Below are 25,357 nucleotides of genomic sequence, written 5' to 3'. Positions count from 1 at the left end.
CGGGGAACTAAGATCCCACAAGCCATGCAGCATGGCCAAGAAAAATAAAAAAGAAATAAAATAAACAGGATGGTCATGGAAGACCTGACTGAGGAAGTCAAAGGATTATTCTGTCTGCTCCAGCATCAAGAATAGACTGAAGGGAGAACTATACTCAGTGTTTTGTAATAACCTGTAAGGGAAAAGAATCTGAAATAGATATATATGTATGTATAACTGAATCACTTTGTTGTACACCTGAAACTAACACAATATTGTAAATCAGCTATATTTCAATTTTAAAAAAAGAATAGACTGAAGGGTTTTTGGAAGCAGAGATATTATTGGGGAGGTGACTGGAAGGATGGATTTACCGTCGACTAAAATGGGAAGGGGACAGGGTTGGGAGTAGATTAGGAGCTCAGCTTTGGACATGCTAAGTTTTACCTGCCTGAGTAGGGATGTTGTATTGCCCATTGAGTATCTGGAGTGTGACGTTAAGAAGAGAAGACAGGGCTGGAAGTACAAATGTGGGAGTCATCAGCCTGCAGAGGTTATTTATAGCCACGAAACTGAATAAGGGAGTGGATGTAAAAGGGCACCAAGGACTGAGCCTGGAGTTGGCTCTGCATCATTAAAGATGTGGGGAAGATGAGGAGGAGCTGACAAAGGAGACTGAGATGAAGCAAATGAGGGGAATGTGGGTCCTGGATGCTGTGTGAAGGCATTTCACGTAGTAGGAGGGAATGATTGATAGTGTCAACTGATGCCACTGGGTTTACTCAAAACAGAGATGAGAATTAACTGTTAGATTTAGCAGCATGGAGGTCTTTGGTGGTCCTAGCCACAGCTACTCTAAGGAGAGGTTAAGGCAAAGGGCTATTGGAGAGATTACTAACAGTTCTTTTTTTTTATTGAAGTGTGGTTGATTTACAATATTGTGTTCGTTTCTAGTGTATAGCAAAGTGATTCTTTTTCGTATTCTTTTCCATTATGGTTTATTACAGGATATTGAATATAGTTCCCTGTGCTGTACAATAAGACCTTGTTGTTATCAGTTCTTTTAAAGAATTTTGCTGTGAAGCTGGGGGGGGGGGGGGCTGGGGTGGGGGGGGTGTTACCTGGTGGGGAAAGTGAAATTGAGAGATTTGTTTTCTTTTTTAAGATAAGAGGGTTAACAGCAAATTTTATGCTGAAGGGAATAACCCAGTAGGGAGGAAAAACACGATGATGCCAGAGAAAAAGGAGAGGGTTGGCAGGAGGGGCATCTCTCGGCAGCCAGAAGGGGATGGCATTTGGTATATGTACAAGTGGAAGGTCTTATTTTTTTTTCTTTCGTTCTTTATTGGAGTATAATAGCTTTACACTGTTGTACCAGTTTCTGCTACAACAAAGTGAATCAGCTGTATTTAAATATATATCCCCATATCCCCTCCCTCTTGAGCCTTCCTCCCACCCTTCCTATCCCATCCTTATAGGTCATCACCAATCATCCAGCTGATCTCCCTGTGTTATGCAGAAGCTTCCCACTAGCTATCTGTTTTACATTTGGCAGTGTATATATGTCAATGTTACTCTTTCACTTTGTCCCAGCCTCTCCTTTCCCCCCTCTCTGTGTCCTCAAGTCTGTTCTCTACATCTGCATCTTTATTGGAAGGTCTTATTTTAGATGGAAGCATATACAGGCCATTTATAGAAATATAAGGGAAGGCACTATATGGAGTGGTGGGTGTTTGTGGAAGTTCTATTCTAATACTTCTATTTTCTTACTATTTATCAAGGACAGGTTCATGAACAACAAATTCTAGTATATTCAGTAATTATTTGTAGGATGTTTACTCTGTGTCAGGCACTGTGCTGGGGGGTGGAGTGTAGCTGCCCACAAAGGCACGGCGAAGCACCTGCGGTATTTAGACTTCCTGTCCAGTAAAAGACACCGTACATACACACATGAGATTGTTAGGACCAGCAATTTCAGATGTCAAAATCTGAAATTCTTGTCTGTTCCTCTCCCCTGTCTCCCACCGCCTCATCTTCCTCTTGCTGGATTTTAAGTCTTTTGCTCTCCTCCCAACACATTCCAGAATTCTCTTCACCCCACTTCCTGCTGTGGTCCTATCCATACCCCCAAGGCCAACACTCTCTTTCAGGGAAGCAAAGTTCCAAATAATCAAGATTGTATCAATGGGCCCATCTCCATGGCAACAATCATGAATGAGCCAAGCAAGGTAACCCTGGAGATAGCGTGAATGAGAAGTGGTCTGTTGCCACGGAGATGTGCTGAATGGAAAGGCCCCCACTAGCAGGGATATGTCATCAAGATGGAACAGTCAGCATGAAGTCGGTGTGCCTATTTTCAACTCAGAGTTATAAAAATACATTTAATAAAGCTCACGATCCACCTCATTCCTCTCCTTTTCCTCCCACTTCTTCTTCACCCTTCATCCTGCAACTCAACCCAAGCTCAGGTCTCCGTCAAATCCCTCAAGGACACCCCAGGTGGGAACTGTTCCTTCACCACATGACTTCCTTCCTAGGCCAAGTTGGCCCTCTTTTGACCAACCGCTGTCTTCCCTTTAGGAACCAACAGTGTCCCCAAAAGCCATGAGTTGATGGAAAAGACACTAACTACATTCTTTGGAGCAAGAGCAGTTGATAAACTGGACCAACTTAGCTCGCACCTATAAGGGTTCTCTCACTGAATAGACCAGTTCTCCATCAAGGAACTGACATAATGCCCCACGCACAGTAGCATCATGTGATCACACTGGTGATGCTGAACTTATACCCTTAGTACCACTTGGAAGTAACCTGTAAAAACCCAGGACTTAGTGCCTAGGAAGATATCTTTGAAGAGCTTTGAGTCTCTGAAACTCACCCAAGTTCTTTGTATCCTACTCAAAGTACATTTCTTCATTTATCCCTTCATTCATTGGTTCTTTTCCTTGTTCAACCATATTTATTAAGCATTGTAGAAAAGGGCTAGAAATAACTCAAATATCCAATAACCCAGTAGGGAACTATTAAATTATGGTACATCCATCCCATGGAATTCTATGAAGGCATTAAAAGAGAAAGAAACAGATCTCTGGGTACCAGTAAGAGTTTAGCACTTACAGAGCACCTACTGTATAAAAGGCACCATTCTAAATACTGTTCTAAAATGAGCATTAACTCATTAATCCTATACTAAGCTTGTAAGGTAGAGCCTGTCATATTCCCATTTTACAGATGGGAAAATAGGAATCTCTGTATCCAAGTTATATTATCAAGTGAAAAGAGCAAGTTTTGTCATGGTACATATAGCAGCTACCATTTGCTTGTAAATGCATGGACTATTTCTGGAAGATTCCTTAAGAAACTAACAATTGTGTTTGCCTCTGTAGCAGGACCCTGAGAGACTTGGAAGTGGGTGTCCAGAGAAAACTTACTTTCCACAATAAATGCTCTATGCTTTTCTGAATCACATACCACATATGTGTATTATCTTCCACAAAACCAAATGGAAAGTAGCCATTGCCCTAGTCTGTTCAGGCTATAACAGAATATCGTAGATGGGGTGGCTTATAAACAACATGCATTTATTTCTCATAGTTCAGGAGGCTGGGAAGTCCAAGATCAAGGTGACAGCAGATTCAGTGCCTGGTGAGAACCCATTTCCTGGTTTGTAGACGACTGGCACTGTATCTTCGCACAGGGCAAGTGAGCTCTCTAAGCTCTCTTTCATATGGGCATCCATCCCCTTCATGAGGGCTCCACTTTCATGACCTAATCAGCTCCCAAAGGCCCCCACCTCCAAATACCATCCCGTTGAGCATTAGGATTTAACATACAAATTTTGGAGGGACACAAACATGCAGTCCATAGCAGTTGTTAAGTCGTATTGTGTGCCAAATGCTCCTGGATGCTAGAAAAACACAAATGAGCAAAATATTTTACAGGTGAGGAAAATGAGGCACAGAGAATTTAAGTGACTTAAGTGAATTTAAGTGACAGAACTGGGACTCAAAACCAGACAGTCTGGATGCAGGATTTATGCAGAAAAAAAAAACAAAAACAAAAAACAGAGTGTAACAGGAGCTCTGTGCATGTGTGTTTGTGCACATGGGCATATGTGAGCATGTATGTGTGCATGTGTGTACGTGTGTGGGTACTTGTGCTTATGTGCTGGAAGAGGAACATGGCAAAAGAAGAATCTACAGAAGGTCAGACCATGTTTTGAGGGTTTGGGCATTTATCCTGAAAGTACAAGGGAGCCATGTACAGATTTAGACACGGGGTGGCTATGATCAGATTTTTATTTAGAAGGATCACTCTGGCTGAAGTGTGTGGCAGGGATACGAGTGTATGTGAAGGACTCCGCCTGCCTTGGTATGAGGATGCCTGCCCACCCTCTCCACCCAGCAGAGTATCAAAGAGCAGACTGGTTGTGGAGGCCTCTGGCAGAGCTGAGCAGCCCCACTCTGAGGTCAGGTGGTGGGTATCAAGTGTATAAGCTTCTTTTCCTGCTCAAATCGCAAATTGAAGCCGTCCCACTAATGTCGGGGCAGGGGGTCAGGTTCCCTGCTTCATAAAGCTGGCTTGGGGAAAGAACGTCCATCCAGTGGTGCTGATGTGGGCATTGAAACAGAAAGGCAGCATGGATGAGTCCTGACTCTGTCACCTCCTGGCTGTGTGACCCTGGTCGAGTCAGCCAGTCTCTCCGTGACTCAGTTTCCTCATCTGTAAAATGAAGTCCATAATAGCCAACCTCAGGGGGTTAACAAATGTACAGAACATCATTATAATGGTGAGGATGGTAAGGATGCTATGTTACCAGATCACCACTTAGGTTCGAACTAGTCCCCCCTCTTGCAAGCTGTGTGACTTGGAGCGGGTTCCTGAGCCTCTCTGAGCCTCATTTGTTTCATCTATTTAATGAAGATTATGCTACTCCTGCTTCCTAGAGTTATGGAGATAATTGAAGTAATCCACGTCAAGCTCTTAGAACAGCTCCCTGTGAGGACTCAATAAGTATTAGGGACCATTAATGTTAATTATATTACCCTCCTCACTATCTTCATCATCTGCATCTTTATAATCACCACTATTACTCAGTGCCTCTCATCCCCTGCCTTGCCATTTTGCCAATTTTCTTGGAATGGAATTCCACACGTTTCCCCTGAAGGTGGCCACGTCCAATGTCAATGACCCATCCCTAAGGATTCACTAGTTCATTTCTGGAAAGCACTTTGGAGCTGCACGTGCTTTGCAGGCTGGAAACATCACTGGGTTTGGACGATATCATAGCCAACACCCGTTCCCTTTGGCCTTGAGGAACTGAAGGACACTACAGATAGGTCCCTCATGTGTTCTCTTCCTGCCCACCTCTGTTCTTCTCTGGGCCATTTTCTGTCCTTTTTGGGGCAGTCTGGGCCACTTGCCACTTTCAGCTTCCTCGAGAGAGAGAGGACGTCTTCCCAGTGGAAGGCCTGTAGGCACACACTTGGTGCTGTTATTTAAAAGGCAACAGTCAGCTCAAGGGTCAGCACCAAGACGCTTGTCCTTAAAATTAGCAGGAGTCATCAGAGGGCCACCGTTAGCCCTTTGGATTCCACGCCTTTCCCCACATGGCATGAGGCTGAACACAGGTCAGAGATCAGCTCTACTCTCAGGTGGCCTGCCCAACTTCTCCGAGCCTTAGCTGGGAACTGTGATAGTTCTTTCTTTAATGGACACTTTATAGCTTACTTGAAGCTTACTATGAACCTTTCTATGTTTGTGTGAGTATATGTGCACCTTTGTATGTGTGCGTGTGCCTGTGAACCTGTTCTGAGCACTTTACAAATATTAACATATTTTGTCCTCCCAACAACTCATTTCATAGATGATAAGACAGAGGCACAGAGAGGTTAAGTTACTGACCTTAGGTCACACAGCTGGTGAGTGAAGGGACCAAGATTGATCACATGTACGTCTCCATCCTTATAATGGTCATCAATTATAATTTTGTGAGCCTGGCCATGTTCACATATCATATATTTTTCAAACTAGAATAGATAAATAAATAAATAGCTTTGCTTTAGGTTCCCCTTATGCTTATCCAGGATTAGTCGAGTCTATGATACAGACTCAAACAAAGCGAATTACAGAAGACAGACCCAGGAACCAGATGATCTGGGTTCAGATTCTGGCTCTCCTACTTCCTGGCTGAGTGCCTTCTCTGAACCTGTTTTTCATCTGTAAAATGGGGATGATTATAATCTACACTTTGTCAAACTGTTGTGAGCCTTAAAATGAGTTCATATTTGTGAAGCTCTTAGAATGTTTCAGATGCAGAGCAAGCACGTAAATCAACATCTATCCACCATCTATCTATCTATCTATCTATCTATCTATCTATCTATCATCACCTACCAATTGATGTATTGAACACTTGTTGTGTTCCAGGCACTGTTTTAGGTGATGGTGAGGCCTCATCACCCTTTATGATCGTGGCAGGGTTGTGGCGGGGGCGGGGGAGGTATAAACTAGAACAATGGTGTGCTAAAAGGAGGGGGTGCCGTGGGAAAAACAGTAAAATTGGGTAAAGAAAATTAGGAGTGTTGAGTAGGGGTACGGGATGAAGTATTCAGTGGGATGGTCAGGGTAGACTTCATAGGGAAGGTGACATTTGAGCAGACTACTGGGGTGTTGGCATCTGTTACTGCCATTCGGGGGCACTAATATGAGTTTGAAATTCACTTGGGGCATGTCTCACTTGCTCCCATCAGTTGGCCTGAGATCCAAAACTTGGTTGAGGAAGTAGGGCTCTTGTAAAAATGAGTCCCAACTCAAATATCTCACCCCAGAGCAACCATGGTCCATTGGGTCTCATTCTTGTTAATCAGGTTCTAGATCAGAGTTTTCTCAGCTGCAACACAGTTGACATTTGATACCAGAGCATTCTTTCTGTCCTGTTCTTTTAGGATGTTTAGCAGCATCCCTGACCACCACTAACTAGACCCCAGTAGTAGCGCTCCCCAGTTGTGTCATCAAAATATCTCCAGATATTGCCAAATGTCCCCTGGGAGATGAAATTGCTGATTAAGAACCACTGTTCTAGATTGTTAAATGTTATCCTGCAATATAGTGTAAGTCCAAGGCAGAGTGACTCTGAAATTGCCAAGCTTATTATAAAAATACAGGATTGCATAAAGTCCGTGAGCACGATGGTAGCAAACTACTGAAATCACACCCTAAGACATTAGCAGACGGTCTACGGCCACACCACCCTGAACACACCTGATCTTGGAAGCTAAGCAGGGTCGGCCTGGTTAGTACTTGGATGGGAGACATTAACAGTGGACAGTGTTTATCTAGTTAAAAACTGACAAGGACAAAGACACCATAAGCTCTTTGAAAGAGAGTGGTTTGAATATCAAAGGATCAAAACGAGTAATTGGTGAAACCCCCCTGGGAATTTGAAAATGAAAATAATCCCCTTGAAAATTCACGATGCAGACATCGAAAGTGAAGTGTGGGGTATTATGTGTGATCAGGCAGTTTTGCTGAGGAAATTGCACACACACACACATACACACACTCCTCCTTGAGTGTGTGTACCAGGCACCGTGTGCCCTACTGACCTTACGGGTAAGACAGGAATTGCTGGATTATTTTTTTCTAATGAATATTATCATTGCTAACTTCTGGTGGGTACTGTGAGTAGGTTTCTTTACTATCCCTATTTCACAGAAGAGGAAACTGAGGCTCAGAAAGATGGACTAAGTCTCCTACGGCTACACAGAGCCAGGATTCAGACCCCACTGGGCTCCAGGTGCCATATTTTCAGCCAGTTGGCTCCATGGCCACCCTGATCCTGAGAACTCCACCTCCCCACTTCTGGAATCTTCTGCTCTTGCTCCTCATGGCCCTTTCCCATTGACCAGGGGCAAGACGGCTCCCCAGTCTTCCATTAGCTTATGAAACATGATCATGATGTGTGAATTCAAAGGAGTGCTTGGGCTTTGTGGGAAAAACGAAGCAGAAGGATGGATATTTGAGGCAGTCTTGGCATGGTGAGGAGCTTACCGTCGCCTGAAGAGAGCAAGAAAGGAGATTGTCAGGGCTTGTGTAGAACTCGGGGTATTGGCCTTGGGATGGGAATTTGGGGACATTCTTCTAAGGTGAAGAATAAAGTGACTCAAGTTCATTTTGCTGCTTGCTCTCCGAGCCCTGCGTCTCTTTTGCTTTTTTTTTTTTCCTTCTCATTTTTGGATCCGGACTTCTGCTGACTCATCTCTCTGAGCAAGGAAGGAGGGAGGAAGTTGGAATTGTTCATTGACCGTTTTCTTTCTTCAGTGACTCAGCTGTGATTCACATTTTAATTAATGAAGGAGAATAACCCGACCAGTTCTAAGGCATGTGTCCAATCACCCATACCTCCAGGCTGGTTATATTAATAAGAATACCTCCCTCCCCCCCAAAAAATATGTGGGATGCCCTTAATTAAACTACAGCTTCTTCCCTCTCTTAGTCCTAAGGACTCCACCAGGGCCTCCAAATTCCAGGTCCCCAGTGAAACTCCCTCATCCAGAGGCAGCTGGTCTGAGCCCCAAAGCAGCAGGGCTAATTCCTGCAGAGTTAGTCTGAGGTCAGAACCGGAAACAGAGTGTCGAGCCCTCCTGAGACAGCAAAAGGATCATGGGAATGTGATAGCGTTTCCTGAGTTGGTCTTTGGCTATAATCCCAGGCTCAAGCCCTGATTCTCCCCTCCCCCGCTCCCAATACCTTGGGGCCTGAAATTGGTCAGAGTCAATCGCAGGAGCAGTTTCACAGCTTTTGGTTCGCCCGGAGAATGAGAGAGGTCCAGAGCATCGTGACCGCTACTTCCTGAGGGCTTACTATGCATCAGGCGGTGTGCTCAGCACTTTTCATGAATGGTCACATTTAATCCTCCCACTGTCCACAAAAAGAAAAAAACTCTTATATAATTCTCCATCCTCCCTGTGAGGAAACTGAGGCTTGGAAATTTGCCCAGTGTAGACAATTAGTAAATAACTGGGCAGGATATAAACCCAGCCCCTTCCCACCTGAAAGCCAGAGCTCACATCTGCTACACTTTTCTGCCTTTCACTCAGCTGGAAAGAAACATTGAAGCTCATGGCTCATTCAGCAGATACTTACTTATTGAGGCCCAGCATGTACTGGGCCCTGTTCTAGGCACTGGGGGTCTATCAGTGAACAAGAGATAGATGATGGTCTGCATGGCCTCATGCAGCTGATATTTTAGATGCACAAGTGTATTTGTCATTGTGTATTAGATTAAGATACTAGGAAGAGGGGCTTCCCTGGTGGCACAGTGGTTAAGAATCTGCCTGCCAATGCAGGGGACACAGGTTCTAGCTCTCATCCAGGAAGATCCCACATGCCAAGGAGCAACTAAGCCCATGTTCCACAACTACTGAGCCTGTGCTCTAGAGCCTGCAAGCCACAACTGTTGAGCCCACATGCCACAACTACTGAAGCCCATGTGCCTAGAGCCTGTGCTCTGCCACAAGAGAAGCCACCGCAATGAGAAGCCTGTGCATCACAATGAAGAGTAGCCCCTGCTCACCGCAACTGGAGAAAGCGCGTGCACAGCAGTGAAGACCCAACACAGCCAATAAATAAATAAATATTTTTTAAAACAAGATACTAGGACTTCCTAGGTGGCACAGTGGTTAAGAATCCGCCTGCCAATGCAGGGGACGTGGGTTCAAGCCCTGCTCTGGGAAGATTCCACATGCCACAGAGCAACTAAGCCCATGCGCCACAACTATTGAGCCTGTGCTCTAGAGCCCACGGGCCACAACTATTGAGCCCATGTGCCTCAACTATTGAAGCCCAAGTGCCTAGAGCCCATGCTCCACAACAAGAGAAGCCACTACAATGAGGACTCTGTGCACCACAATGAAGAGTAGCCCCCGCTCGCCTCAACTAGAGAAAGCCCATGTGCAGCAACAAAGACACAACACAGCCAATAAATAAATAAAATTAATTAATTAATTTAAAAAAGAGGAAAAAAACCAAGATACTAGGAAGTGTATTAGATACTCCTTATTGCTGTAACAAAAAAGAACAGTAAGGGCTCATACACAATGGAAGTTTAGTTCTTGCAGACACAAAATCCAAAGTGAGTTTTCTTGAGCAGTGGGCAGATCTCTTTCAAGTAGAGAGGCAAAAGCCCAGGCTCCTTCTGTATTGTGGCTCCTTATCTTCAACCCATGGCTTCCAAGGTCTCTGGGCTCCTTGGCGTGAAGCCACAGAAGGGAAAACAGTATGGAGGAGAGCACCAGGGGAACATTTCCAGGCCAGGCCACATCACTTTTGCTCACCTTCCACTGGCCAGAAATTAGTCATTTGGCCACACCTACCTGCAAGGCTGGGAGATGTAATCTAGCTAAGTGCCCAAGAAGAAGAAACAAAAAGCAGTCTCTGCTGTAGGTCTACACCACAGTCAAGCTCCATGTCTTGATCCATGTCGTCTCCTTACAAGTCCTACCTTAGAACAGCTTTAAGAGACACCCCTATCCTCTTCCACCCACCTCGTCTGTTTCTTGGACTTCCTCCTCTAAGGAATTGTTCTTGCCTTACAATGGGGTGAGGCAGGAACCTGGCAGAATGTCTCCCCCAATTTGAAATCTTATTTGGAAAAGGCAGCAGAGTGTTTCTGCCTCCTGAGGTGAGGAAACCTAGAATCGATTCCTGCTTCTCCAGAGACCTTTGTCTCAGGAACTGGACGTTTTAGGAATCTTCAGATGGGCAGCCTTTGCAGTCAGCCATTCTCCCTTTTATCAGTCAAGGTCCCAACAGGAAACGGAATCCACACACCCAGTGGTTTCAAATGAAGAGCATGTCATGAAGAAACTCCTTAAGAGGTCAAGGAAACAGGTAATGGAAGTTGAGATCCCATGAAGGAAGTCATTCTGTCCCTACATTCCTGGAACCCAGTGAAGGCAGAGCCATGCAGGAAGGACTAGGCTCAGAACCAGGGAAAGAGTATGGAAGCAATACTCCAACCTCTCTCCCTCATCTTCTTCTGGTGCCTCCCATTGGCCAACTCAACCAGGGACCAGAGCAAGGCATTCTGGGAGATGTAGTCCCCAGGGTGGATCTCTCAGGGCAAAAGCAAACTAGAGAATGGACCTGGGTGGCAAACCAAATAATTAGCATGCACCAATGTATAACCGACTGCGTGCCCTTGATGATGTAATCCACTCCATGATGCTACTATAGAGCTGAACAATACAGCAGAGTAGCCACTGCTATAATAGCCACATGGCTATTTAAATATATATGTAAAATTGGGGACTTCCCTAGTGGTCCAGTGGTAAAGAATCCGCCTTCCAATGCAGGGGACGCAGGTTCAATCCCTTAATTCTCTCAGGAAACTAAGCTGGCGTGCCACAACTACTGAGCTTACACACCTCAACTAGAGAGCTTGCATGCTGCAAACTACAGAGCCCATGCGCTCTGGAACCCCGCACCACAACTACAGAGCCCATGCGCCCTGGAGCCTGCACGCCAAAACTAGAGAAGAGAACACCTGCACGTCACAACTAGAAAGAAGCCCTCGTGCTGCAACAAAGAGCCCACGCGCTGCATCGAAAGATCCTGCATGCCTCAATGAAGATGCTGCATGCTGCAACTAAGTCCCGACACGGCCAAAAAAATAAAATAAAAATACTTTTAAAAATAAATAAATAAATATAAATGCAAATCAACTAAAATCAAATGAAAATTTTAGTTGCTTAGTCACATTTTAATTCATAGCTGTTGGCTGCCATATTGGACAGCTCAGAATAGAATGTTTCTGAAATGTTCACAGAAAGTTCCATGGGCTGGCATGGGCTCTGGTGTAACCTGAGGTTATGGGATGGAAGAGAAGGGAGTCAGGGGTGAGGCTGGATGGTGAAGGAGGCATATTAGAAGGGGGTTGGGCAGAGTGTGGATTGGTGGGGAGGAGATTCCCTGGATAAAGGAGCAGAAGGAGAAGCAGGGAGGTTGAATGAGCAACTTCGGTGGGATGGAGGCTTCACCCCTTGGGGTGGAGTCAGAAAGCTTTAGTTCAAGGTCAGCTCTGAACTTACCAGGGCATGATCTCAGGCAAGACACTTGGCCTCTTGGAACCTCAGTTTGCCCATGTGAGTGTCAGCCCATCTCCCATGATGCTGATGCCTGTGGATGGGGCTATGGAAATGATCACTGAAGCCAAAATGGCACAAGAGAACCAATGTGTAAGGTTCCTTTCTTTCCTGCAAGACATCCCCTTAGTTGGATCTTCAGCCCCTCAACATTTCTTTCCTTCCTTCCTTCCTTTTTCCTTCCTTCTTTCTTTTTCTTTTTCTTTCTTTCTTTTTCTTTCTTTCTTTCTTTCTTTCTTCTTTCTTTCTTTCTCTTTCTCTCTCTCTCTTTCCTTTTGATTAGTATAACTTCGATTCAACATTTCTTCATCTTTAGTCAGTGCCTTATGAAATTCACCCCACATCTGCTTCTAACCTTTCCATGATTCCTTGGGATCTTGCCAACTTTTTCTTGAGATGTTGGTGGTCACTTTTATGAACTCCCTTCCTTTCAATTTCCTCGGAGTCATCATCTCTTTTTCTGTTTTCTTTTTCTCCTCTGTCTCAGAGATATCCATGTCCCTTCACTTTCCCAAGCCTGGGAAGTATGGCAGAGTAGTTAGAAGGGAATAAAACAAGGGATCAAGACCCAGCTCAGCCATATACTAGCTGTGTGAGCTTGGAGCAGTGATTTAACCTCTCTGATCTGGAAAGTATGGGCCCTACCTCATAGGGTCGTCATGAGGATTGGATAAAATAATGCACACCTCCTGACCCACAGCAAGCATGCAATAAATGTTAGCTTATTTCTTTTTTTAAATGTATCTTCCTGAAATATAGTTGATTTACAATGCTGTGTCAATTTCTGCTGTACAGCTGAGTGATTCAGTTACACATGTATATACTTTTTCATATTCTTTTCCATATTCTTTTCCATTATGTTTTATTACAGGATATCAAATATAGTTCCCTGTGCTGTACAGTAGGAAATATTAGCTTCTTTCCAAATCTGTGTTTTTTTTTTTAATTTTATATTTAGAAGTAGAACCTACAAAGAGAAAAGCACACATCGATGAGTAGAGTTTGAGTACTTTTCAAAAACTGAACACACTCATGTAAACCGCACCCAAATCAAGACACAGCACATCCTAAAAATCCAGAAACCCTCCCAATCACCTCCAGTCACCAGTAATCCCACTCTGACATGGAACAGCATAGATTAGCCTTGCTCATCCTTGGATTGTAAACACATGGGATCATGCAGCGTGCTCTCACTGGCTTCCTTCTCTTGACGTCGTGTGTGTGAGATCCATCCATGTTGTGGCTGTAGCTGTAGGTCATTCATCCTCATGGCTATGTATGCTGCACGCCCTGTTTGTCCACCGTGCTGGTAATAGGCATTTGGATACTTTCCACTTTGGGGCTATTACAGAGAAAAGTACTGTTGACACTCCTACTTGTCATTCGGTGACCAAGGCTCCTGTTTCTCTGGGAGGTATTCCTGGATGGAATTTCTGGGTCAGAGGGCAGAATCTGTTTAGCTTTGGCAGAAACTGCCTAACAGTTTTCCCAAGTGGTGGAACCAACTGCAACTCCTACCAGCTGCGGGCGAGAGTTTAGCTTTTGTTTTTATTTTGCTCTGCAAGTGCCTCTCCCATAGGAGGTGCCCACTGAATGTCTGGGAATTAAGTTAAAAGCATAGTTATCCGTTTCCTCGAGAGCTTTACTCCATCAAATGCCTTGTTTGGACCTTCAGGCTCTTCTCCTCCAGGGACACAATGCTCTTTGCTTGCATTGACAAATCTCCTGTATTTGGAAAGACACTCTGCCCCTGCTCCCCAACTCAAGTTGCCACATTCTCTTCCCCCTCTTCTCAGCCCAGTCTCTCAAGGAGACGTTTCCCTTCCGCCGCCCTTCAGGAGGCCCACCATGACCCTCTCATCTCCAAATCCACAGGCTTTCACTCAGTGGCCATCCCCTTCTTGTCCCCAACAAATTCACCCCTTTGGGGCTCCTGTCTTTTCTGGAATCACTTACCTTGCACCTTCTGGGGTTTTTGCATCTGCTCCTGCTCCTTTTTATTTAAGAAAACATTGCACTTTAACACAGCTTCAGGAACCACCCAAAATAGAAACATGTCCTTTTGTGCTATCCTCTACTTTAAAAGACAAATAAGAGGAAGAACTGTTCCGTGCAAAGGTTAAGGCACTTGAGAGGACCTTGTGTGAGCGGTAAGAACTTCACATTAAGGGAGAAAAAGCAGGAGAATATCTGTGCCACCCAGGGAGGGAGAAGAACTTCTTAAATTTAAAAGCACAAACTCTAAAGCAAAAAAAAACTTGATTATATGAAAACTAAGATGTTCGGTTCAAATAAAGACATAATGGGGGCAGTTTTGTTCCCAGATCCAGATCTTGGCTATACCATGTCCTATGAATCCTTCAGCAAGTTACTCCACCTCTCTGTGCCTCAGTTCTCTCATCGATAAAGTGCAGAGAATAGCATCTACCTAAGGGCTGTTAGGAGTTTGAAATGAGTTAATGTACGTAATCATTTAAAATAGCACCTGACGTGTGGTAAGAACTAAAGTAGTATTTGTAAATAGTGCATAGGGTGGTAGAAAAAAAAAGTGACCAGAGGTTAATAGCCTACAGCTGTTCATTATGGTAGCCCCTAGGGGGATGTGACTATTTTTTTACATTTTTTTTTCTTTTCCATTATGGTTTATTACAGGATATTGAATATAGTTCCCTGAGCTCTACAGTAGGACCCTGTCGTTCATCCATTCTATATATAATAGTTTGCACCTGCTAGTCCCAAAGCGCTAATCCCCACCCCCTCTCCCCCTTGGCAGCCGCAAGTCTGCTCTGTATGACATGTGACTGCTTTTAATGGAAACGAACTAAAAGCCAATACAATTTAAAACTCAGTTCCTTCCTCACACTGGCCACATTTCGAGAGCTCAGTAGCCACATGAGGCTGGTGGCTACCATATCGGCCAACGCTGATCAAGACCGTAGGAGGGAACAGTTAACAACAACACAGCCACCACTGCCAGGGGCGGAGGGGCGGCAGGGGAGGGCTGGATTGGGAGTTTGGGGCTAGACGATGCAAACCATTCTGCATAGAACGGATAATGTATAGCACAGGGAACTACATTCAATATCCTATAATAAACCATAACGGAAAAGAATATGAAAAAGAATATATATATGTATAACTGAATCACTTTGCTGTACAGCAGAAATTAACATGATGTTGTAAATCAACTATACTTCAATAAAAATAAAAATAATAATAACAACCAAAAACAAAAATAACACAGCAACCCCAAGAGGAAAGCAGGCAAAAAATGTGATCAGACAGATGAGGGAAGAGAAGTCTGGAGAGCTAATCAGGAGATGACGTGGTACTCAAAATCACTTGTAATCAGAAAGAGGAAAACAGGGAGTATCTCTGTATGCCTCTTAGAGTGTAACAAATTAGGAAGGTGGTTAAGGCAAGGGTCCGCAGGATGTGGGGACAGAGGAAGCTCCTCCTTGCTCATGGGGCATGGGCTGGGTGGCCACTCTGGAGGGTCATCGGCAGTGCTTAGTCCAGCTAAGTCCAGACCCACCGGCAGTTATGCTCCCAGGCACCCATCTCAGGGAGACGTCCGCTGTGTCTGTAAGGAGTGAGGATGAGCATATTCACTCCAGCACCACCTGTGGAAGAGGAGCTGGAGGCCGCCTGGTGTAAATGTGCCTGGGGCACGGGGAGGTGGGATGTGGCGGACGCATCTAGGGAGCCCAGGGCCCTGCGAGAGCCCCAGACTGCACATCTGCTGTTCTGTTTTCACTGGGTGAAAACAGAAGACAACAGACTATTCCTAACTTCATGCCATTCATGTAAATTTAAAATATATGCACTCAAAATAAAGCACATGTTTTACAAGAATGCACTCCGATAAGACAAAATTAAAAATTATCAGTTGTCTCTTGGGGAAAAAGAATGAAAGTAGATTATGGGGATAAACGGGAATGAATGAATGAACGAACAAACGAACAAGAGCAGGGATTGCACAGACCAAAGGTGACATTATGCCATGAACTGAGAAAGTGATTATCTCAACTCTGAATTTGAGGGTTGAAAAAGGAATTTTAGAAATAGTTTTCCTACAGGAAGCTAAAAGCCAGGTGATATAAGAATGAACTTGAAGAAGATTTGCAAAATCTATGAATGGTAAGAATATAGGCTGCGTGGGAAGCAGTTATGCTCCTAAATACTCATCTCAGGAAGATTGGACCTGGATCTATGAGGGCAGATGCTTCTTTTTTTCAAGGAAGGGAGGGAATATGGGGATATGTGTATAAAAACAGATGATTGAACTTGATGTACCCCCCAAAAAATAATAAATAAATTTAAAAAAAATTTAAAAAAAACATGAAAAAAAAAGTGTAGTTGATTTGCAATGTTGTGTTAGTTTCAGGTGTACAGTAAAGTGAATCAGCTATACGTGTATATGTATGTGTATATTCTTACATATATATACATATTCTTACATATGTATACATACATATATATGTTATTTTTCAGGTTCTTTTCCCTTATAGGTTATTACAAAATATTGAGTATAGTTCCCTGTGCTATACAGTAGGTCCTTGTTGGTTATCTATTTTATATATAGTAGTGTGTATATGTTAATCCCAAACTCCTAATTTATCCTTCCCTTTCCTTTCCCCATTAGTAATCGTAAGTTTGCTTTCTATGTCTTTGGGTCTATTTCTGCTTTGTAAATAAGTTTATTTGTATCATTTTTTAGATTTCACCTATAAGCGACGTCACATTATACCAGATGATGTTTGTCTTTCTCTGTCTGGTTTACTTCACTTAGTGTGATAATCTCTAGATCAATCCATTTTGCTGCAAATGGAATTATTTCATTCTTTTTGTGGCTGAGTAATATTCCATTGTATATGTGTACCACATCTTCTTTATCCATGTGTCCATCAATGGACATTTAGGTTGCCTCCATATCTTGGCTATTATAAATAGTGTGAGCAGGTGTTTCTTCCAGCCAGAGGTCAGAGAGGTTGACGACATCCCCCCTTCTCTCCCCTGCTTTCCAACCATGCTAACATCTCCTTCTAATTCTCCTATCCTCTGCCCCTCCCTCTCATCTCATAACCTCACTCTTCACCATAAGGTCTCTCCAGCCTCAGGGCCTTTGCACATGTTCACTCCTCCCCCACCCAGCACATAGCAGTTGCTCCTCTGCAAATATTTTTTCACATTCTGACTTCCAGCCAGCTAGAGAAGAATCTAGCTCCTTCCTACACTTAGGTTAGTGGAGGCATAAGCTTGGCTGAGGTCCCAGGAGAGGGTAAGTGGGGTGGTGGAGTTAACCAGGGGCAGCACAGCAGAGGCAGCAAAGCCAGACTCAGGATACACATGTTATCTGTGTGACTGTGGGCAAGTAGTTAACCCCTCAGTGTCTCAGTTCCCTTGTCAATGAACTGAGTGTAGAACACTCACCTGGTAAAGATGCTGAGGCATAAAGTGGGACCTCAGTATGTAAAGCCACAAACATGTAACCTGGAAAAGAGAATAAACTCAATGAATGTTGGTTCCTTGATCAGTCAGTTCTGGTATAACTTAGCAGCAAGTAACAAAATAAAAGTTTGATGATGCTGGTGATAGCAGACATTTATATAGAACTGACTAAATGCCAGGCACAGTTCTAAGCATGTCCTCTAAATTCCCACACCTATAAAGGGAAGTACTGTTATCATCCCCATTTTACAGCTCAGGAAACTGAGGCACAGAGACATTGAGTGACTTGCCCAAGGCCACACAGCTAGTGATTGGGAGAACTCGGATTTGAACTGGGGCTCTCTGGCTCTTAACTGCTAGGAAGTGTTTGTTATCCACATTACAAGAAGTCTGGAGGCTAAGAGGTTGGTTGCAGTGTTGGTTCTGCAGCTCAGCAATGTCTCTGAGGAATCCTTTCCATCTCTCCACTCTGCCGTCTTCAGTATAAGGACTTTCCTTGGTAACGTTTACCACTCAAGTCCCAAGATGACCACTCTGTTCCAAGATATCTACCCAGCCATCCTGTGTAGGCACAAAAGCATCCAGCCAGAGAAGAGGAGGAGCCGTCTCCTGCCCTGTGACTCTTCTCAAAAAAAGGGAAACTCTTTCCCAGAAGCACCTAGCCGACTTTCACATAGGTCCTGTTACGCACAAGACTGGGTCATGTGACCAGTGCTCCCATTCAAGGAATCCTGGGAAAAAGAGACTAGTGGATATTTCCTGCCTCTTTTATGCAAGATGGGTTCCACTAGGAGGGAGTGGGATTGGCTATCAAGTAGGCAACCATCCGTGTCTTCCGTGGTTTTTTCCTAGTTTAAGACAAGTCATATCCTCTATACAGCCTTCCATCTCTTCTGGAATATAGTCTATTAGTTATCACTATGCTTTCCTACATTTCACTTCATTATTCATTCATTCATTCAACAAACATTTACTATGCACCTACTGTATGCCAGGCACAGTTTTAGGTCCTGGGGATACAGCTGTGGGCAAAATGGATGAAAATCCCTGCCCCATTGGGGGTACATTCTAGAGCAGCATGATCCAATGGAACTTTCTACGATGATGGAAATGTTCTTTGTATGCGTCTGTCCACATGTGGCTGTGGAGCACTTAAAATGGGACTGAGGAACTGAAGGTCTCATTTAAATTAAATTAATTATATATTTAAACAGCTATGTGTATGTGCACCTAATGCGACTGAGGAACTGAATGTCTAATTTAATTTCATTTAATTTAAATGCATATTTAAATAATTATGTGTAGCTAGTGGTTACGGTATCAGGCAGGATAGCTCTAAAGGCCAAGGGACACATCATCGACTTCTCTCTCTCCACACATAAACACACTCAGTTCTCTTCCACCCTAAAAAGCCTCTCTTCTCATACCCAGGCTCTTTGTTTCTAGTTCCTCTCCTCTTGTTCTCTCCAGCCACCAACCACAGCGAGATCCCCCCCGCCACCCCGCCCAGTGTGTAATGGATGCTCTTCATCCCTTGCATCTTATTCATTTCTGTGCTGCCCTGGAGACCAGTGACCTCTCCTTTCTCAAAGCACTTTTGAAGTTAACCCCCAGGGATGACACTCTTATGCCAGGTCTCCACCTGCCTCTGTGACTTCTCCTTCTTCTCCACCAATATCCTTCCTCTACTTGTCTCTGGTTTTTTTTTTTTTTCCCCACTCACGCCCAACATTCCATTGGGGGCCCTTGGCTTTCTTCATTTTATTTATCTACCCTGGGATATCTGGTCTACCATAACCCTACGCTCTACCACTCCTGACTCATTCACCAAATATGCATTGAGTACCTGGTGGATCATGAAAGGTGCTGCAGGTACTACAAAAAAAAAAGTCTCTAACCTCCTGGAGCTGATATTCTAGAAGAGGAGGTGAATAATAAATACAACTTAATAAATAATATAATTCCAGAGAGTGAAGGTTCTCTTTATCTAGAGGGGACATGGAAATCCTCTCTGAGAAGAAAAATTTGAGCTGCAAGCAGAAGGATTCGAAGAGGGTCAGCTAGGCAAAGAGGGAGTGAACTGAACGGACAGGGCTAGTGTTTGCAGTAGAAGAGATGGCCAATATATCACTCCCATGGTAGAAAGGAGCTTTTCCTGTTGGAAGAACAGAAAGCCAAAGTGGCTGGATTATAGGACAGGGCGGTCCGTGGGCGTCAAGTCATGCGAGGTCTTGTGGTCATGGTACAGTTTGGATTTTATTCTAAGCCTGGTAGAAGCCACTGGAAGGTTTTAATGAGGACGTTACAGAAAACTGGCTTCCCAAATCAATGTGTCCACAACCCAGCTTTGATCTTCCTCCAAACCTCCCCCTTCCTCCATCTTCCCTGTCTCAGTTGACAACTCCATCCTTCAGGTAGCCCAATCCTGACTCCTCTCGCCCACCACATGTTCCATCCTTCCATTGGAAGCCCTGGTGGCTGCCATATTGTTCTCCATAGCACTTCACACTATCTGACATACCATATATTTTCCCACTGTCACTTTGTTCATGGTGGCATCCTCAGGTCCTACCTAAGTGGCTGGTGCATAGCAGGTACTCAATAAACCCTTGTTGAATAAATGAATGACCATCCCTGGGTGGTCCATTCATAACCAGAAAGCCATTCTTCCCTTCCCTTTCTTTCCCACAGTTACCTCCGCCCCATCCAACAAGCCATGTGAGATGAAAAACTGGGGTTCTGGAGTCCTGGGGTCCTGGATTCACATTCTTCATTTTTTTTCCAAACACGTTGTTTATTTACATATAGAAAACAAGACTCTGGCCAGGAGTCCAAGGGCAGGAAGAGCCCTCCAGGCTTCCTGCACCAACTCCTCCCCAGCCAGAAAGAGGGTGGAGGTCTAGAAATGTCGCTCTCCCCATCCCACCATCTCTTGTCCATACTTGGTGATGTGGACCTCCATTCATTAGAAACTTCTCTGGGCTTCAGTTTCCTCCTCTGTAAAATGGGACTCATCCTGCTGATGGCTGGGATTCAGGAAGGATTTGATGAGCCCAGGCAGATTTCCTGGTGCACAGCAATCAATGGCAGCTATATATAAATTGGGGCCTCCTTTGTACTCCCACTGCCTTTGTCCTAGTTCTAGCCCTCATTACGCCAGTTGGCTCTTGCTGCTGCCTCCTAACTCCTGCCTCCATCACCACCAATCTGTCCTTTCAGCTGTCAGGCTTGTCTTCCTAACGCCAACCCTAATCACATCCCTCCCCTGCTCCAAAACCTTACATGACTCCCACTGTCCACACAACAAGCTGCCTCCAGTTCACAGCCTCCAATGGTCCAGCCCACCCAATTTCCCCCCCATCATGTACCCTAAGGGAAGCCTTCTGCCCCTGTTCAGCATTCTTGGCCTGAAAAGGCTACCCCCTCTTCCCATTCTCCTTCTAAATCCTTGTCATCTGTCCAGGGAGGCGGTCGGAAGATAGTACATCTTGGGTGCCAGCTAGGATTTCACTGGGCAGGAGGGAGGTTGGATTGTCTTCATTTCAGAGTCTCAGAGAAGTTAGAGTCTCAAATGCCATGTAATGAGAAAATGCAGGGTCAGGGTTTAACTCCAGGTCTAAGATTTTGTAAGATTTTGTGCTGTGCTGCCTCTTTAGGCTTGGGCTCCACAATCATGCTGTCCCCAGCCCTCCTGTCTATATTCATTTCCTCCTCATTCCTGCATCCTGCAGCCCTGGGGCCAGAAGGACTTGTACTTGAATCTCTCACCTGCTTACTTGTATGGTCATCTAAGGGCATGGCTGAGTTCATCTCAGGTTTATCCTTGTGTCCAGCACAACCAGGTCTAAACCCATCATCTCTCACCTGGACCAGTGCAGTCACCTCCCCACTAGTCTCCCAGCTTCTTGCTTTGACCCCCAGAGTGGTCTTATTTTAATACAAGTCAGATCATGTCTCTTCAATGCTCAGAACCCTCCATGGCTCCTGCTTCACTCAGAGCAAAAGCCCCACAAGGCCCTGCACGATCTACCCTATCACCTCCCAGCCCTCATCTCCTCCCTCTGTCACCCTGGCTTACTCAATTCCAGCCACACTGGCCTCCTTGCTGTTCATCAAATGTACCAGGCGTGGTCCTGCCTCAGGACCTTTGCACTGACTTCCCCTTTGCCTAGAGTTTTCCTCTGACATATTCCTGTGGCTCACTTCACATCATTACCCCACTGACTCTCCACACCTGAGCTATATGGTCCATTCACCAGTGACCACATGTGACCATTGAGCACCTGAGTTGAGGTGTGCTGTAAGTGTTGAATATGCATCAGATTTCAAAGACTTAGTGCAAAGGAAAGAATGTATAAAATGTCTGGTGAATAATCTTTCATATCGATTGCCTGTTGAAATGATAACATTTTGGATACACCAGGTTACACTATATCATTAAAATTAATTTCACCTGTTTCTTTTGACTTTTTTTTCCCGATCTTTATTGGAGTATAATAGCTTTACACTGTTGTGCCAGTTTCCGCTGTACAACAAAGCGAATCAGCTGTATTTATACATATACCTGCATATTCCCTCCCTCTTGAGCCTCCCTCCCGAGCATCCCTCCCACCCTCCCTATCCCACCCCTCTAGGTCATCAGCAATCATCAGGTTGATCTCCCTGTGTTAGGCAGTTGCTTCCCACTAGCTATCTATTTTACATTTGGTAGTATATTAATGTGGCTACTGGAAAGTTTTAAATTTCGCACATGGCTCTTCTTTTTTTTTTTCTTTTCTTTTTCTTTTTTATTTCCTTTTTTCTTTTCTTTTTTTAAAATAGAAGTATAGTTGATTTACAATGTTGTATTAATTTCTGCTTTACAGCAAAGTGATTCAGTTATACATATATATATTCTCTTTTTTATATTCTTTTCCATTATGGTTTATCACAGGATATTGGATATAGTTCTCTGTGCTATACAGTAGGACCTTGTTGTTTATCCATTCTATATATAAAAGCTTACATCTGCTAACCCCAACCTCCCACTTCATCCCTCCTCCAACCCCCTCCCCCTTGACAACCACCGGTCAGTTTTCTACGTCTGACACAGGGCTCTCCTTAAAGTTCTACTGGGCAGTGCTGGTCTGAACGTCCTTAACAATGAACTACTTCCCCGCCAGGTGGGAAAGAGCAACTGGCCTTCACCAATTGATATGTGTGTCATCACTCCCCTCATCCTGCCCCGTGCTGCCAGTGCACCCCCTTCTCTGCACTGCTTTTTTGCCTTATACTCATCATCCTGACATCTGGCATATTTACTGGGTTTATTCTAAGCCTCCCCCACACAGACAGGGATTCCTATGACTCGTGTCCCCAGAACCTAGACAGGGCCTGGCACATTGTAGGTGCTCAGTTAATGTTTGTCAAGTGAATGAATGAATACTCAGCAAATCCTTGTCATTTACTGTGCGTGCCTTCACCAATGGCTTTTATCTGCCAAGAAAGAAGAAAGTGAAATAGACCGATCACCTATAGGATGGAGTTTGAGGAATGCAAATGAATATCGGAAAGTTGGGAGAAGAAAAGAAAAACAGAATTAAATGAATGAAACGTTCTTTCGGGTTGCATGGCATGGCCCACACCTATATTTCACCTTCATGGCACCATCCAGATCCCCACCATGCGCCATCTCATTCCTCGAATTTGCCAAGCTCCTTCCTAACCCACGCTCTCTGTCTCAGCTGTTCCATCAGCCTGGAAAGTTCTTCCCCCATCGACCAGATTCCTCCTTCTCTCCCATGAGCCCTCAGCTTGAGACGGGGTCCTTCCTGGGTCCCAGTCGAGTTAACACTACCTGCTGTGTGCCCTCAGAGCCGTTGTTTTCTCCAACTCTAAGAATGCATCACACCTGTGACAGATTCATTCTCTGTGTGCCTTTTTTGGTAAAACATTTTTCTCCCGCATCACCTCCATGGGGCAGGGAGGACCTCGGGTATTACTCGCCAAGCACAAAGGATGTGTTCAGATGCACATTTCATGATGGTAGAAGAGGCGGTCCGCCCAACCTAATAGACCCATCTCTGTTCTAGGAATAGTTGGAAAAAGAGTTGGGAACACCCCTGTCTTAGCTTGGAGTGTCCCCACATTGACCCTGAAACGAGGATTCAGGTGCAAGTAGTTCATCTGGGAAGTGGACTCCAGGAAGTGTGGGTGGGGGACAAGGTGGGAGGGGAGACAAGGAAGGATGTGGGGTGGAGCAGGTTATCCCCTGCGGGCAACTGGGCTCAGCCTCTCTGGGAGCCTGTGTAGAACTCACACCTCAGAGGATCTGGAAGAAGCGGGCGAGGGAGCTGGGGAATTCATCCACCTACTCTCAGCTGCTCCCACAGGGGAATTCACTCCCTGGGCCTGTCTCAGCTTTGAAGAAAGTCCTGGGACAAAGGCGTGCCAATACTGATTATTTACAGATGCAGACACTGGTTGTCTCAAAGACAAAGAAATGTAGTATATATAAAATAGAGAAAGCCCCCACACAGCAATGAAGACCCAACACAGCCAATAAATAAAATAAATAAATAGTAAATTAAGAAATAAATTTTTAAAAATAGATAATCAACAAGGACCTACTGTATAGCATAGGGAACTGTACTCAATATTCTATAGTAACCTATATGGGACAAGAATCTGAAAAAGAATGGATATATGTATATGTATAACTGAATCACTTTGCTGTACACCTGAAACTAATACAGCATTGTAAATCAGCTATACTCCAATATAAAATAAAAATTAAATTTAAAAAAAAGACAAAGAGATGTAGATACTGGTTATTCACAGATGCAGATATGGTTGTTCAAAGTCGTAAGACCCAGATTCCTGGACAAGACTGAAGACACCGCCAAATTATTTGCGTGGTCTCCCTCTTCTTAACCACAGAGCCCTCTGTTTTTCAGCATTTCTTGCTCATCATCTGAGGCTCCAGTGACAACCTCTCTGTGCCATAGTTCCATGGTGGCTCCTACTACATTTCTTATTCAGGAAATGGGTCTGGCGGGGTCCTTGGGTTGAGGAGGGTCTCTGGGACCCCTTGTCTCACCAGCAACACTTTTTACAACTAAGGTCTCTTTTTTTTTAATTTTTTAATTTATTGGCTACATTGGATCTTCATTGCTGCGCAGGCTTTCTGTAGTTGTGGAGAGCAGGGGCTACTCTTCATTGCAGTGTGCAGGCTTCTTACTGTGGTGGCTTCTCTTGTTGCAGAGCACGGACTCTAGGCGCACAGGCTTCAGTAGTTGCGGCTCAAGGGCTCAATAGTTGTGGCCCGCAGGCTCTAGAGTGCAGGCTCAGTAGTTGTGGCACACAGGCTTAGGTGCTCCACAGCATGTGGGATCTTCCTGGACCAGGGCTTGAACCCGTGTGCCCTGCATTGGCAGGCGGATTCTTAACCACTGCACCACCAGGGAAACCCACAAATGAGGTCTTAGGATGGGATCTTTACAGGGGATGCTTTCTACAGAAGGTTCATCTCACCTATTGCTGCAGTTCTTTCTCACCTGCCCTGAGGTTTGGAGTCTGTAACCCCCTTCTGGGGCTGATATCAGCTGGTCCACCCCAGCAGGGCCACACCCATTGTTTGGGTTGTTTTTATTTTTTCCATTTATTTCTGAGTAGCTTAGCACACTTCCTGTATTCCAGGCATAATGCCAACCACTTCACATGCATCAATTCATTTAATCCTCACACCCCTTTGAGGTGTGGGTGCTGTTGTTATCCCTGTTATACAAAAGGGGGAACTGAGG

The 25,357-nt window shown here is 44.6% G+C and overlaps 1 protein-coding gene across 3 annotated transcripts in view; it reads left to right on the top strand.

Moving 5' to 3' along the window:
- Positions 1–25,357, top strand: part of CACNA1A (calcium voltage-gated channel subunit alpha1 A) — a 241,325-nt gene that overhangs the window by 84,819 nt on the left and 131,149 nt on the right. The window lies entirely within an intron of this gene.

Source organism: Hippopotamus amphibius, chromosome 15 (assembly GCF_030028045.1).
Source record: "Hippopotamus amphibius kiboko isolate mHipAmp2 chromosome 15, mHipAmp2.hap2, whole genome shotgun sequence".
Taxonomy (NCBI): Eukaryota; Metazoa; Chordata; class Mammalia; order Artiodactyla; family Hippopotamidae; genus Hippopotamus; species Hippopotamus amphibius.
The sequence above is the reverse complement of the archived record's forward strand: the minus strand, read 5'-3'. Positions and strand labels throughout refer to the sequence as shown.